We start from the raw sequence: 16,264 nt of genomic DNA on the forward strand, positions 1-16,264 counted from the left end.
TATATATATATATATATATATATATATATATATCTCAAAAATGATCAAAATCTACAACATGTGTCCAAACACTATGTCTAGTACAAAGAATAACCAATGCTCAAAAATACAACAGAGACCATGTCTCTCAAGTATGACTATCCCCTGACAGAGATGGTCTCGCTCCAGATGCACCCGCCCCTGGATCTCCAGGAGGGTCCTGTCTCAGTGGACCCGTCACACCTCGGCTCTCAGATCATGACCCAGTGGCTCGAGATCAGCTAGATCTCGACTGAGCAAAACTCTCCACTCGCCAATCCCTAGGTACTGCAACCTCATAATGCCGCCTATAATACTCTGCCTCATATGCTCTCAGCTTCATCTCTCTAAGGGTGTCTCTCATCGGACCACCCGCCGCTGCTCTCTGCACACTCGCCACCACCTCCTCCGCTCATCCTCACCGCTCTATCTCAGTATCTCGCTCAGTAGTCAACTGAGAGATCTGTCGCTGATAAGTCAAAATCTGTGCCTGTAGCTGCTGCACAGTAATCTGCAAGGTCTATATCTGCGCATCCTCCATATGACCTGGAACTCGCACTCGCAGCGGTACCTGTGCTAGTGGCACCCCTCCCACTCTGCCTGTCCTCGATGCTGAAGGTGGGAGTACATCCTTCCTCCTCCTCTGTGCCGGTTGACTCGGCTCCTCCTCACCACCCACTGCAGCTAGCACCTCCCCCACTCTCCCCTCTCTACCGGCTCTGATAGCCAATCCACCTCTCCCCCTCTCTATCCTCCCCTGCTGCACTGCTCGCTCCACACCTCTATCTCCCCGCCTCCCTCTGGCTCCTCTCCCTCCTCCTCCTCCATCCTCTCCATCATCGCCATCATCTCCCCTGTCTCCCTCCTCCTCATCTGAATCAAAGGCTGGCCTCATCTCCTCAGGATCTGATATCCTAGCCACTGTCCGCGCAGCAAACAAACAAGTGAACTCATCTGTCATCCCCGCATCTTGGATCTCTGGGGCATAATCCCAAATCTACCCAGCCAACCCCACAAACTCCTCCACTGCCATGGCACTATCAATAGTAGGCCCCCAATCTGCCACATCCTGCTGCCGCGGTGCATATAAACACGCTCCCTAAGGAATACCCTGCTGGCGCCCGAACTGCCTCAAAACTTGGGTCACCACAAACCGTTCAATGACGAACGAGGTCCTCCCAATCAGATACCTCATCATAAATACAAAGGGCATCTCCAACCCATCCTCTGCCCATACCTCACATCCTGTGTACGGTCTCCAGGTGACCGTATCTATGTCATCAAAAACCCTCCTCCAATGCTCTAGTTTGCCCAGCTTACGTTGGACAACTAGACCTCTGTATCCATAGGCATATGCTGCACCTACGGGCCTGTCCCTGTCTGCCAGTGGCCTCACTGCTGGAATGTGCTCCCAGCACCATCCCTGTAATAGGGTCACGCCAGCTGATAAACTACCATAACCAAGGTATACTACCTCATGCAGACTCCTGTAAAGATGCGCCAGCATTGCTGACCCCCATGCAAACCTCCTGCCCTGTGTGACCATCTCCTCCAACACTAACCCCCATCCCACCGAGAATCCCTTTGACCTGCGATCAGGACAAAGGAATCCCCCAATGAATCCTGCCAATACAGATGGAAGCGGTGCATAATCCAAATCCAAAAACTCCTACCAATGGATCTCATAACCTCAAACTGTATTATCTTGGAATATGCAGCGCAGTGCCTCTGTGCCACCCTCCTCTGACTGCTCATAGGGAAGTAATGCCCCTACTACAGGGATGCGCAAAATCCGGTAACAATCCTCCGGTGTCACTGTCATCTCTCCAGTGGCAAAATGAAAGGTGTTCGTGTCGCTATGCCACCTCTCTGCCAAAGCTATCAAAAGCCCCCGGTTCACAGTGAACCGAGGCATGTCCAAGAGAGAGGTCAATCCACATCTCTCAATAATGTCCAAATCTGCCTGCGACAACCGCAGTATCAATGTCCACGGTCTGGGGAATCTCTCCCTCGACTGTACCACGCCCAATCGCTCCTATCAACAAACAAAACAAATCCAATATCAGTTTCCACATCAAAACAAAGATATCAAAAATCAAACTTATATCAACAAAATGAAACAATTTGCTCATCTACATCAAAGTTCAAAATCCTATCATTTCATATCAACTTGTAAAACAACTCAAGTTCTCAAAAACCATATCAAAACTTGTAACACAACTCAAGTCTCCACAATCACATACACTTGTAAAACAACTCAAGTTTCCCACCCATATCAGCTTGTAATACAACTCAAGTTTCCAACCCATATCGACTTGTAATACAACTCAGGCTTCACACACATTGAACTTGAAACATAACACGCAAATACATCATATTCTGATTAACACAACACGTTGATATTTATACATAACTTGGAAAATCGCAAATCAAAACAAGTTATACAAACACTCATATTGGATAAATTCATCAAAACATGACAGGCAAACAAAACAAATTTTCAAATCAGCCAATTCTGCAAAAAATTTCAGATGCGCTAAAACAGTTATTAAATGCGCTAAAAAAACTCCCATGCACTAGGTTGTCTCTCCTACACGCTATTCTATCTAACCTATGCGCTAAACTCTATCTACGTGCTAAAATTTTCACCCCATGCGCTAGACTCTGCCTACGCGCTAATCTACCCCTCCTAGGCGCTAGCCGTTTAGTCCTATGCGTTAGGTTAAGCCTACGCACTAAACCCCCTTCCCTATGTGAACCCCTGCGGCCCCTATGCGCTAGGTCACCCCTACGCGCTAACCTGCTGAAAGGACGCGCTACCCGACACTTACTATGCGCTATTCTACATGCACGCGCTAAGCTAATAACTTTATGCGCTAACCTATCTTTTTCGGACGCGACCCCTAACTTTGAACTCAATGCGCTACTCTAAACTTCGTATGCGCTACTCTAGGCCTTAGACGCGCTAAAACGTAAAACCCGAACTTTGAAAATCAAAAAACGCCTAAAAACAACAAAATCAAAAATCAAAAAAGGGTCAAAAACGTTGACTTACTGGTGGTCCACGCGTTGTAGGCCTCCGATACCTCTGAACGCGCTCGAATTGGTGTCTATGATAGGGAATAGGCATTTTCTCTCCAGAGCAAATTCTCTTTCTCCAAAGTCAACAAAGCACAAATGAGTCTCAATCAAGCCCTTTTCCCCTTTTATAGGAGGAAAATGAAATTAGGGATAGCCCAATGGACCTGTAATATGGTCGCGATCTCCCCTATACCATAACATTTGTAACTTATCGGGAGATGAATCAATTTGCACACATTTTACATGCACGAAATCCTACACATCATACACAACTCATCAAATTAAATCGAACTTTTTTATTTTTTTTCAAAATATTGATTCATCTCCCGAGGGGGCATCACCATCAAATATCGAATCTGGGGCATCACACATCAAATCATATATGGGGCACGACTTGCAAATCAAAAGAGCAACACAAAAAAAATTGCATTGATCATAAATCATGATAAGGCATCATTTTCTTTGAAATAACATGTGCACACATGTCACTTCAAAGAGGGGCAAAATGTAGACGTATAAAAATGACCATATTCCTAAATGAATATTTTATGTTCATTTCTCTATTTAATTAAATCTAATTTAATTAAATTACCCACATTCCTCTATTTAATTAAGTAAATTACTCAATTAAATTCACTATACCATTTAATGAATAAATCATTTTATTCAATTAAACCCCCCTATCCACTTTTAATTAAATTCAAATTTAATTAAATAGTTATCCTAAAATTAAATAAATCAAATTTATTTAATTTCCCCAAATTACAACCAAATTGAATAAATCATTTAATTCAATTAAATCCTATTATCCCTCCATCCACTTGCAAAATCTCAAACCCCTTTCTAATCCCTTCTAGAATCTTCTAATCGCTTCTAATTAACTTAACCCCTCCTCTAAACTTTGTCACATCCCTAAGCAAAGGGAAGTCACTTCTCAAAGCCTCAAAGTCTTTGATAACCATTAAAGGCTTTCAACCTTCAACCACTAAATGTCTCAAAGTCTTTGATAACCTTTGAAAGCTTCCAACCTTCAACCACTTAATCCCCAAAGTCTCCAATAACTATTAATGGTTAACTCAAACCCTCCTACATGGTTAAAACATTTGTTTTGACTCAACCTTCATCCAACCCAAGGGTCTCATCAGGCCATTAATGCTTTGACCATGATTATCTCTTAATCATTTTCACAAAGGTTTATCCTTGGATTAAACCTTAATCCAGTGGGTAAGCCTAACTTAGACTTGTAAGGAAGTTAAGTAGCAGAAACAACTTCCTACACTAATCGTGAGAGGAGGGTAATGCAAAACTTTTCCAGATCATTACAACAGTTACAGAAAATAGAAATAGATATAAAAGCATTCATACCACAACACAGTGATTTACGTGGGGAAAACCCTTTCGGGAGAAAAACCCCACCCTCCAAAAGCAGCTCAATATTTTATTCAGCAATCAAAAACAGATTACAACATACTTGCAGAGCAAGCTCTTCGCAGGAGTACCACTAATCAGAGATTCAAAGGCAACTCAATAGCCATAAGACTCTTACACACAACCTCTATCTCATACACCTCATAAATAGGAGATACAATACAAGAAACCGTCAAACGGTATTACAAAACCATGGGCTAAAACCACCCAATAAGGTGTAGCCGACCTTATCTTCCTTCTAGATGCCCTATGACATGTTAAAGCACACATCAACACGTGTCGCTCCTTTTTTACAGCTCATTTATGTATTCGATACAAATTATTTTTCCTATTTCAAGAGTACAAACTTCCGGAGGCCATAACTTGAGAACCGGGTGTCCGATTGACGAACCGTTTGAAGCACCGGAAAGCTCGCGAAGTGCTCTATCACCTCGTAACCCGCTTCGCCGGTTACGGCCACTTTTCAGGGCGTTTTGGAGCCTCTAAAGTCCCCAAAATTAAGTTTAAACATTTTATTGCACCCCTCCAAGACGAAAACTTTAATATCTTCAAAACTAGTTGTGACCTTGCGACGCAACTTTACCGGAATGCTTATCTAGCCAACCAGAAGCTTCAGGGAGAGTTTCGCACCATTTCGTGCTCAAATGAAAACTTACTATAAATAGTAACCTCGCATAAATGCAAGGTTGAGACACCATTTTTCCCAACAAATCTCCCACTTGTCGAACACCTTGCAAGAGCGGAAGGGAATGTCAACACAATGAATCAATTGCTAGGGGCCATAAGGCCCATAGACTCTGAACACCATCTGAACTTCTCTGTGCTCACAGCCTTAGTTAAAGCATCTGCAACATTCATCAAAGTTTCCACCTTAACCAGCTTCACCCTACCATCTTCGACCATATCTCTAACAAAATGATACTGAACATCAATATGTTTGGTCCGGGCATGAAATGTCGGGTTCTTAGCTAGGCTAATTGCACTCTGACTGTCACAGTAAACTATCACTGTACCTTGTTTTATTCCAATATCTGATCATAGTCTCTTAAGCCAAATGGCCTCTTTACAAGCATGAGTAGCTGCCATATACTCTGCTTCAGTAGTGGATAAAGCAACCACAGCCTGTCGCTTACTCATCCAACTAATTGCACCACCAAACAAAGTAAACACATAAGCACTGGTGGATCTTCTGCTATCAATATCACCTGCCCAATCTGAATCCACATAACCATGGATATCAAGGGAAGTCATGTCTCCAACTGAATTACCATGATAACACAAAGAATACTCTGAAGTACCCTTCAAATATCTGAAGACTCTTTTGACTGCATCCCAATGAACTCTACCAGGATTAGACATATATCTAGAAAGTACTCCCACTGCTTGGGCAATATCTGGTCTAGTACAGACCATAGCATACATCAAGCTTCCAACCGCACTCTGGTAAGGCACTCTGCTCATGTCTTCCATCTCCAATGGGGATGTAGGACAATCTGAAATAGATAGTTTCGTTCCAACTGTAAAAGGAACACTCAATGGTCTACAATTCTGCATTTTGAACCTCTGTAACACTGAATTCACATACTTACTCTGGCCTAGCCATAGCTTTCTGTTCACCCTATCTCTTCTAATTTCCATCCCAAGAATGTGATTTGCTGCACCAAGATCTTTCATTTCAAATTTAGCAGCGAGCTGAGACTTCAATTCTGAAATCATACCTTTCCCTTTGCCAATGAATAACATATCATCAACATACAATGCAATGAATAAGAAATGATCACCATAAGATTTATAATAAACATAGTGATCTGATTTAGAACGTTCAAATCCCAAACTCAACACATATGTATCAAATTTCTGGTACCACATCCTAGGACTTTGTTTGAGGCCATATAAAGATTTCTTCAATTTACAGACCAAATTACTTTTGCCTTTCACCACATAGTGCTCAGGCTGTGTCATATAAATATCTTCCTCCAAATCACCATGAAGGAAAGCAGTTTTCACATCCATTTGCTCAACCTCTAAATCATAAGCAGTAGCAATAGAAAGCAAAAATCTAATGGACGTCATTTTTGCAACAGGAGAAAATATCTCACCGTAATCAACACCCTCAACCTGAGAGTAGCCTTTTGCAACCAACCTTGCTTTATACTTCTCAATGCTTCCATCTAAACCAATCTTTTTCTTGAACACCCATTTACAACCAACAGGTTTTCGTCCTTCAGGCAATGGTACAAGATCCCATGTATCATTCTTTTTCAAAGCTGCCATTTCTTCCTCCATAGCAATCTTCTAAGATTCTGCATCATTCATACCTAATGCCTCTTCTACAGATTTTGGTTCATCCACACTAGTATTCAGAGCAAAAATACATCTCCAATCATTAGGTGAATACCTTTCAGGTGGTTGTCTATGTCTTGTAGACCTTCGAACAAGCTAAGTTGGAGGTTCTTCCTCCTCTTCTGAAGATTCAGAGCTAGACGAGCTCTCCTCAACTTCTTGCCTATCTAGGGGTCTCGATTCAACTCTTTCAGGTGTAGAAGGAAGTTGAATCATATCTTCTTTTTTAGTCTGTTCTGGCTGCAATGTAACAGAAGGAGACTTAATTTCTCTAAAAATAACACTTCTACTATGAATTACCTTTTGTGCAACAGGGTCCCAAAGCTTGTATCCTTTCACACCATAACTATACCCGATGAAGATACATTTCACAGCCTTGTTCTCCAACTTTGTTCGCTTCTCCTTTGGCACATGTGCATATGCCTCGCAACCAAAAACTCTAAGATGTCTCAATGAAAGCTTGTGACCTGACCATGCTTCCATAGGCGTTTTATCAACAAGAGCTGATGTAGAAGACCTGTTAATCAGGTAGCAAGCAGTGGCAATAGCTTCAGCCCAAAACTTTTGTTCGAGACCAGCACCACTCAACATACTCCTAGCCTTCTCCATCAGTGTCCTGTTCATTCTTTTTGCAACTCCATTCTACTGTGGAGAATACAGAGTTGTCTTCTACCTGTTAATTCCACAGTCTTTACAGAATCTATCAAAATCATTAGAGCAAAACTCACCGCCATTATCAGTTCTCAAACATTTTATTTTCTTTCCAGTCTGCAACTCAACCATTGCTTTAAATTCTTTAAAACGACTAAAAACTTCAGATTTACTCTTTAGAAAATAAACCCATGTCCTTCTACTAAAATCATCAATAAATGAAACATAATATGTGGATTTCCCAATCGAAGAGACATCTACGAGACCAAACACATCAGAATGGATAAGATCCAAAACACCACAAGTTTTATGAGAACTCGAGTAAAACTGAACGCGGTTTTATTTTCCATAAATGCAATGCTCACAGAAATCAAAGTCAAGATTACAGTCATTCAAACCTTCAACAAGGTTTTTATTTTTCAAGGTCCTTAGACCCTTTTCTCCAATGTGGCCAAGTCTCTGGTGCCATAACATAGTCTTCTCTGCAGGTAACTTTGCTTCAGACGAAAGAGCACCCTTAGGTACCCAAAAACCATTTCCATCTGCTGAAGGTGAAACCTTCAAATCTTCCAGTGAAGTATCCACAGATTTACTTTTTACAGAAGTGCTATTACACTCAATAGTGTATGCTTCAAGCTTATACAAAGTGTCAAACCTGACACCTCTAGCAACTACCATAGCACCCTTAATCATCTTACATCCTGCTTCAAAAAAGACTACCTGCACACCCGCATCTATCAGTTTGCTCACAGATAACAAGTTTCATTTTAATCCAGGGATATGCAGCACACCATTAATCATTTTTATTCTACCATCAGAAAACCTGATTCTAACTTTACCTCGACCAACAATGTCTAGATGTGAATCATCACCCAAGTACACCTTACCTCCATTAAATCCTTCATATTCAGAAAACCAATCTCTATTGGAAGTTATATGAAAAGATGCACCTGAGTCAATTAGCCAGGCATCATTACCTACATGAGTCGCCAAAGCCGCAATAAATGCATCGCCATCTTCCTTGTCGGACTCAGAATCAGAATCGAACTTTTTCTTTTTTCTTCTTCTTCTTTTCTTCTTTGCAGTCCTTACGGATGTAACCCGATTTACCGCAGTTCCAGCAAATGACTTTGGACTTTCCAGGAGATTTCGATCTCCCTTTGGATTTGGACTTGTCACGCTTCTCATTCTTCTTGCCTTTCTCCTTAGGTCTTCCACGAACGGTTAGGGCTTCCTTTGAACTGATGGATACCTTCCTTCGCATCTCTTCACCGAGTAGGGCACCCACCACGACTTCAGATTTCAAAACAACAGAAGTACTACCGATAGCCATAACAAGAGAATCCCACGAATCAGGCAAAGAACAAAGCAAGATCTGAAATTTCTCCTCCTCTTCCATCTTAACACCGACGGATACTAATTGAGCCACCAACATATTGAATGCTTCCAGGTGGTCTGCAATTCATCCACCCTCTTCCATCTTCAAGGAATACAATTTCTTTCTTAAGAAAATTTGATTTAATAAAGATTTCACTTGATACATCTCACCAAGCTTAGTCCATAGCTTCTTTGCAGAGTTCTCTTCATGGACATTGATTAGAACAGAGTCTGTCAAGCACAGTCTGATTAGACCCTTGGCTTTTCGGTCCATAACATCATACTAAGCTGCCGCAGTAGGATCTGAGGGCCTTTGGACATTCGCATCAACAGCATCCCAAAGATCTCGATCTATTAGTAGATCTTCCATCTTCAGCTTCCACATCTCAAAATTACTTCCATTAAATTTCTCCACCTCTATTCTCCCTGACGAACTCGCCATCTGAATATTCCTGCAACAAGATCAAAAAGTGTCTTCTGCACAAGCTCCCACTCAAATCTGGATTAGTTCAAAAAACCCAACTGCCTACAATTGAAACCAAAGGTGATCAGGCTCTGATACCACTTGTAAGGAAGTTAAGTAGCGGAAACAACTTCCTACACTAACCTTGAGAGGAGGGTAATGCAAAACTTTTTCAGATCATTACAACAGTTACAGAAAATAGAAATAGATATAAAAGCATTCATACCACAACACAGTGATTTACGTGGGGAAAACCCTTTCGGGAGAAAAACCCCACCCTCCAAAAGCAGCTCAATATTTTATTCAGCAATCAAAAACAGATTACAACATACTTGCAGAGCAAGCTCTTCGCAGGAGTACCACTAATCAGAGATTCAGAAGCAACTCAATAGCCATAAGACTCTTACACACAACCTCTATCTCATACACCTCATAAATAGGAGATACAATACAAGAAACCGTCAAACGGTATTACAAAACCATGGGCTAAAACCACCCAATAAGGTGTAGCCGACCTTATCTTCCTTCTAGATGCCCTATGACATGTTAAAGCACACATCAACACGTGTCGTTCCCTTTTTACAGCTCATTTATGTATTCGATACAAATTATTTTTTCTATTTCAAGAGTACAAACTTCCGGAGGTCATAACTTGAGAACCGGGTGTCCGATTGACAAACCGTTTGAAGCGCCGGAAAGCTCGGGAAGTGCTCTATCACCTTGTAACCCACTTCGCCGGTTATGGCCACTTTTCAGGGTGTTTTGGAGCCTCTAAAGTCCCCAAAATTAAGTTTAAACATTTTATTGCACCCCTCCAAGACGAAAACTTTAATATCTTCAAAACTAGTTGTGACCTTGCGACGCAACTTTACCGGAATGCTTATCTAGCCAACCAGAAGCTTCAGGGAGAGTTTCGTACCATTTCGTGCTCAAATGAAAACTTACTATAAATAGTAACCTCGCATAAATGCAAGGTTGAGACACCATTTTTCCCAACAAGACTTGACCCTTAGCCTTTAGATAACCATGAGGTCTTCTCAGGTCTTTAATGCCTCCAACCCCTTTTCTCAACCCAATCCTATATTGACACTTGTCACCATTTCATTGGTGCCAATTGTGCACATGGATCCCCAACTTTCAAACTCAGCCCTTGATTAAACCTTTCAATCTTGACCATCCATTGCCCTGTTTGTGCTATAAATAGAGCTCTCATTCCTTCATTTTAAACAATCATCTTTCAAATTTGAAGCATTACACTTATGCTCAAATTCTTTCAAGCTTTCTCATTTCATATATGCTCCTCATTTAGCCTCTTTTAGATAGGAATTAGACTAATATGCATGTTTAGAATAATTTCCTTATCATTTTAGCTCAATCATAGATTAAATATAGTATGCTAGGATAGTATTCATACTAATCTTGTTATCTTATCATCTAGTTTATTGCATTTCTAAGATCATACATATCATATCATACATCTCATACTAAAATTTATCAAAGCATCCCTCGTGCTTACATTTGCCATCCCTAAACCATTTTGCTCAGTGATCTGAGAGCAAAAACATTGGTTTGAGGGACATTGTAAGATAGAGAACCATGGGACCCACCTTGGGAGGCTGAGTAATACGTTATTACCCCATAGCTTGCATCAAGAAGTCCTCTGTGTGTGTGTGGACTAGGATTTAACTAAATTTTCACATATTAAGTTTTATTCACCCACTTTTCCCGCATACAACTTGAAATAGGGCCTCGAAAGGTAAGCATTTGGCCCAGAGTGAGCAGCGAGAAATTTGCTTCCATCATTCCCCTGCCACACAACCAAGAACGCAAGGGAAATTGCAATCCTCTTCACAGTGCCAAAAACTAAGGACCATAATGTTGCAACCCATTGCCACCCCAGCTATTTATTAAATCGCATGCCCCACCTCACACCACACATCGCCAGCAAATCTAAAGTTCCATTCATTGTCATCATTGCACCTACACCGCCATTTTCTCAACTTGTTGCCATTACGGTGTACTCAATCCACATGAGCCTTCCCCACCCCTCAACATACATATCTAAAATGGTTCATGCATAGCCATTCACAACTTCTCGAGTTCCCCTTTCATACTCAAATCTTCTTCACACAAATTCTAAGGGATCCAAATCCCTCAAGTCTTCAAAGAAATTAAAATGTTTAGCCAAGGAACCATTTGCACCTACGTTCGAGAGCACATTAGCTTCTGCAATCACTTCCCTAAGAACATGTGATACGTTAAAATCCTCGAACCCATTCAGGAGGTCATGTATTCTTCCAATATGTTTATCTAGGTGCCAAGCATCCATCCTACCCCTAGTGATGCCATTCACCACTATCTAGGAGTCCCCTTCAAGGTGTAGTTTTTTCACCTCCAATTTTTTCACCATAAGAATTGCTTCAATTGCCACCTGGCACTCAGCTTCATTGTTAGTGCCATCCACCAATCTCTTTGCTCCAAATGCTAAAATACTACCTTTCTCATCTCGAGCAATGACCCCTATACCGAAGATCCTAGGATTCCCCTTGGATGCCCCGTCAAAGTTGATTTTGATCCATCCCCTATCTGGCGGCATCCACACATGACTTTTTTCAACAGCCCTAGGAGGATCATCCCTCAAAAGCCCATTAGCATGCCGTTTATATTCATATTGTTGATTACATAGGAAAATGTTCATTTAAATTTATAAAAGGGCAGCCACCAAATACAACGAATACACAATAATGAACTGAATATGAGGAGTTTTGTAGGGTTAATTCAACATTTTAGAAATTATATCAAATCATATTCCACGATTGAAATGTTTAATATCATATATTTTTGTTGTTTATATTCATATTGTTGATTACATAGGCAAATGATCAATTAACTTTATAAAAGGGCAGCTACGAAATACAACGAATACACAATAATGAACTTAGTACACATTTATTGGTTTGAATATCAACAATTTTATATATATATATATATATATATATATATATAAAAGCCATGTTTGTCAAGTCAATACAAGTATTACAAAAATGTGGCATATGTCATGTCCAAATCGATATACAATAAAAATGTAGAATATATCTACATGTATTGGTCATTCTATTACCACAACTAACACTATATGATCCTAAAATTCTGTGGATGGTTGCAAAACCACAATTCAAAAGCTAGGTTATAATTCTTTTATAGAAAATAGTTCACAATTAACAACATAACTATGCATCTAACTATAATTTCTTTGCAATTGAAATGTAGATTACATCATCGGTTGATCTCGGATATAATGTCTTCGTTCTTCTCTCCTTGTCAGTCTTAGGAGTTTTCTTCAAGACAAACTTAAAAGGATCCACATTATGGCTGAACCGTGAAGGGGGCTATTGTAGATTAAAATGTACAATTAATACAACGTACTAGTATAAATACATCAAAAACACTTAAAAGCTATAATATAGAGAAGAATGATGTATCGGTGCCTGAGATGCTTCTCCAATGGACTGAGGATGGCTTGCCATCGATGGAGAAATTGTTGCTAGTACCTATACAAAAAATGATCAAAGATTAAATACAATTAATATAATGATAATTATTATAGGTTAAAAACAATTAATGTAATATATCAAACAAAAGTGTACCGAATCGTGAGATACTTCTCCAATGCATAGAGGAGGGCTCACCATTGATGAAGCAACTATGGATATTTCATGTATGAAAAATTTATAAGATCAAAATTTCACATGTACACGTACATATAATCATGAAATCAAGAAAATAAAGTAGATATACATACCTCCACCCTCTCTTGATCCATGTGTGAATCATGTGCATTCAACAAATTCACATAGCTCAATGGCCGTTGTACATGTAAAATAGACAAAATACACTAATCAATCTACAAACCCCAACTAAGACTTGATTTCAACATTTTCAAACAATTGTACAACTAAAAATGTGTTCAATTACCTTCTTCCCACGTTTTGGCATCTTCAAGGAATTCTTTTTCCTAGGATGAGGCCTAGACATAGAGGGGGTACCCTAAAAAAACAAAATTAACATGAGATATTAGTACAAATAATATATTAAACATAATTTAAAAAATCTAAAATAAAATGACTTGCATATTCCATCAAAACAATACATAAAAAAGATTGTACAAAATATGATATTTCATATCCTTATAGGCCAAAATCAATTGCTAAGAGCGTGATGTCATCAATCTAGAACATTTGATCCCTTGTCAACATCTACAAACCAAAAATTGGACCAAGCATTAAAGGTAGTTAGTATATCTTGTAATATTTTTGAATTCAAAGTTTACTATTCTATTTTAACATGTTACAAAATTTATACCTCAGGCATCGAAGTTGCAGCTATAGTAACTGCGGGAGGAGTATAGGACACCGTTGTTGCATCCTGAAATGAATATTATTTGTCTCAATTTAAATCGATGTATAAATAAAAATTCATTTATGTAATTACAAATTTAAAGGGACTGATAAATAAAATGCTATGAATTCAAATCAACACACCTGTGTCTCTCGCTGATGGCCAAACACCATGTCCATCAACTCCTTTGTCAGTGCCAAATCCTTAATCATCTGGGCCTAACATCGACTCTCACAAATCGTGCACGAATGAGATGTAGATCCATCTGTAGCGGCCACGTCATCCATCCTTGAGCATATCCCCAAGAAACTAACACACGCATGCTCAATAGGCTCTATGTCACCACTTGGAGCAACTAATGGCTCATCATCAAGTACAAGAGGGTGTGCTAACTATGTTCCATGCTAGATGATGACACCAGTCAATGATGTGGCTACCTAAAGAGTCTATGGCTCCATAGACTCTTTTAGTTCTATTAGGACAACCTATTGCATTTTGGGTTTGGGTGCTAGGGGGTGACGACTCTCCAAAGCTAATCATCTACGAGCTCTAGGTCTATCTCGAGAAAAGTCGCCACCTCTACCATGGAACTCTCTCATGTCAAAATAGTTTGGTCGTACATTGAGGACAAACTCACAGTATACTTTTCTCAGTAAATACAATGGCACCTCATAATTATTATAAGGTGGATCATCAAAGACCATCCACCATGTCTGCCAAAAAAGTTTCTTCATATGTACATTGGTACACCAATGTATGGGAAACCTCTTTGCATTAAGAGGTAATGACTGGCCAGTTTTAGGATCAACAAAAAGGGCACATATTTGTTGTTTACTAATATTTTTGTTTTTCACTCCCTCGTATGATAACCCACTAGTATAGTATTGACAACACATATCCCTAAAGTTTCCCCATTTTGTAATTTGTGTGGAAACGGTTGTGGCACCACTAGATAATCTTTCTAGGCTAGTGGCGAGGGATTTACGATGCTCAAGCTCAGATGTTTTTAATTTATTAATCAGTCTATTTATTTTAGACATATTTTGCCCTAAATGATTAATCAATTGCTACTGTGTTTCAGGTGTACAATTAAAAGGAGGAATTGGAGGTATATCTTGTGGGTTTTGTTTGGGTTTTTCAGGAGGTGCATCTTTTTGTTGTTGTTGTGGATTATTAGAATCTGGTTTTGAAACAAAAAATTAAAAAAACCTAATCAAAATAAATGAAATTAAATTCAAAACGTAAAAAAAATTGAATAAACGAGAAAGAAAGACAAAAATTAAGAAAAACTAACCATGATCCATAGCGTTTAGTGGAGAAATGTGGCAACTCGTTCACGGTTTCGTGGAGAAAATAAAGGAAAAAATGTCGTGGTCATGGGGAAAATAAGACCTAGTCGTTTTTTTAAAAACTTTTTTTTTGATAGGTACCACGTACATGGTTTTTTAGGACTTAAAACCACGTACGCGCTCACTTTCCTAAAAACACCGCATACATGGTATCTTTCTTTAGGCTCAGGAACAATAGACCTAAGCACGTACGCGGTGATTTAAAATTGTAATACCACGTACACGCTTCTTGTTTTTTCACGTTTTTTTTAGGTAGTGTCCACTTTTCTGACCACCATCTTTGTGCACATACCCTATTATAATGCTTAACCCCAAGAAATTGGTAGGAAATTCAAATCCTAGGTCGGCCTAAAGATGAAATTAAGATCTAGGGTTTCATACATAAGAGCTCTCCTTCTTCATTTGAAGGCATCTACGAAAAGGAAGTTTTTGGCTAAGCAATCACAAGGAGCCTTCTATGTAGTGAAAGAGAACCTTATGTGGAGTCTTCAACAACATTCATCAAGAATTTATCAAGTATTCATCAAGCATTCATCATCAATTAGGAGCCTTGAAGACATTGAATAATAATAGGAGATCAAGTGGATTAATTCTCTCCCTTGGGAATTGGTATGGTTTCATGTTATTTTCATGTCTTTGTATGAGCTTCTTTACACTCATTTTCACATTTGCAGTCATGCTTTAGATCATTTAGCACATTTGATTTAGAAAATTCTCATTTACATTTACATTTACATACTTTTAGAGTTTACTCTCCAAAGCGTAGGGTAGCTCTAGTTTCTCATCTTTCTCATTTTAGGGTCTTGCACACACACAAGATTCTTGCACACACTATTTTACTATACAAATTGGCTATTTGTTGAGGTGGAAATCACCAAAATAGGGGTTTGACTAAGGCAAAACCCTATTTAGCCACCCAAAACCCTATTTTTCAGTTACAAGTGGAGGTACAGGATCCAATCGTCACTCAAAATTTCAGGTCCAACAGAGCACACAAACATAGTCCCGAAGATCAAATTTGAGCAGAAATCACTAGGACAAGAGTGTGGCACCCTAGTCCTGCATCCTGGTCCTCCCTAGGCACCTTGATCCTCTCTAGGCATCATGGTCCTATGCCCTGGTCCTGTGTGTTGGTCCTCCCAATTTCAGGTGAAAT

This window comes from Cryptomeria japonica, chromosome 3, assembly GCF_030272615.1.
Source record: "Cryptomeria japonica chromosome 3, Sugi_1.0, whole genome shotgun sequence".
NCBI classification, from domain to species: domain Eukaryota; kingdom Viridiplantae; phylum Streptophyta; class Pinopsida; order Cupressales; family Cupressaceae; genus Cryptomeria; species Cryptomeria japonica.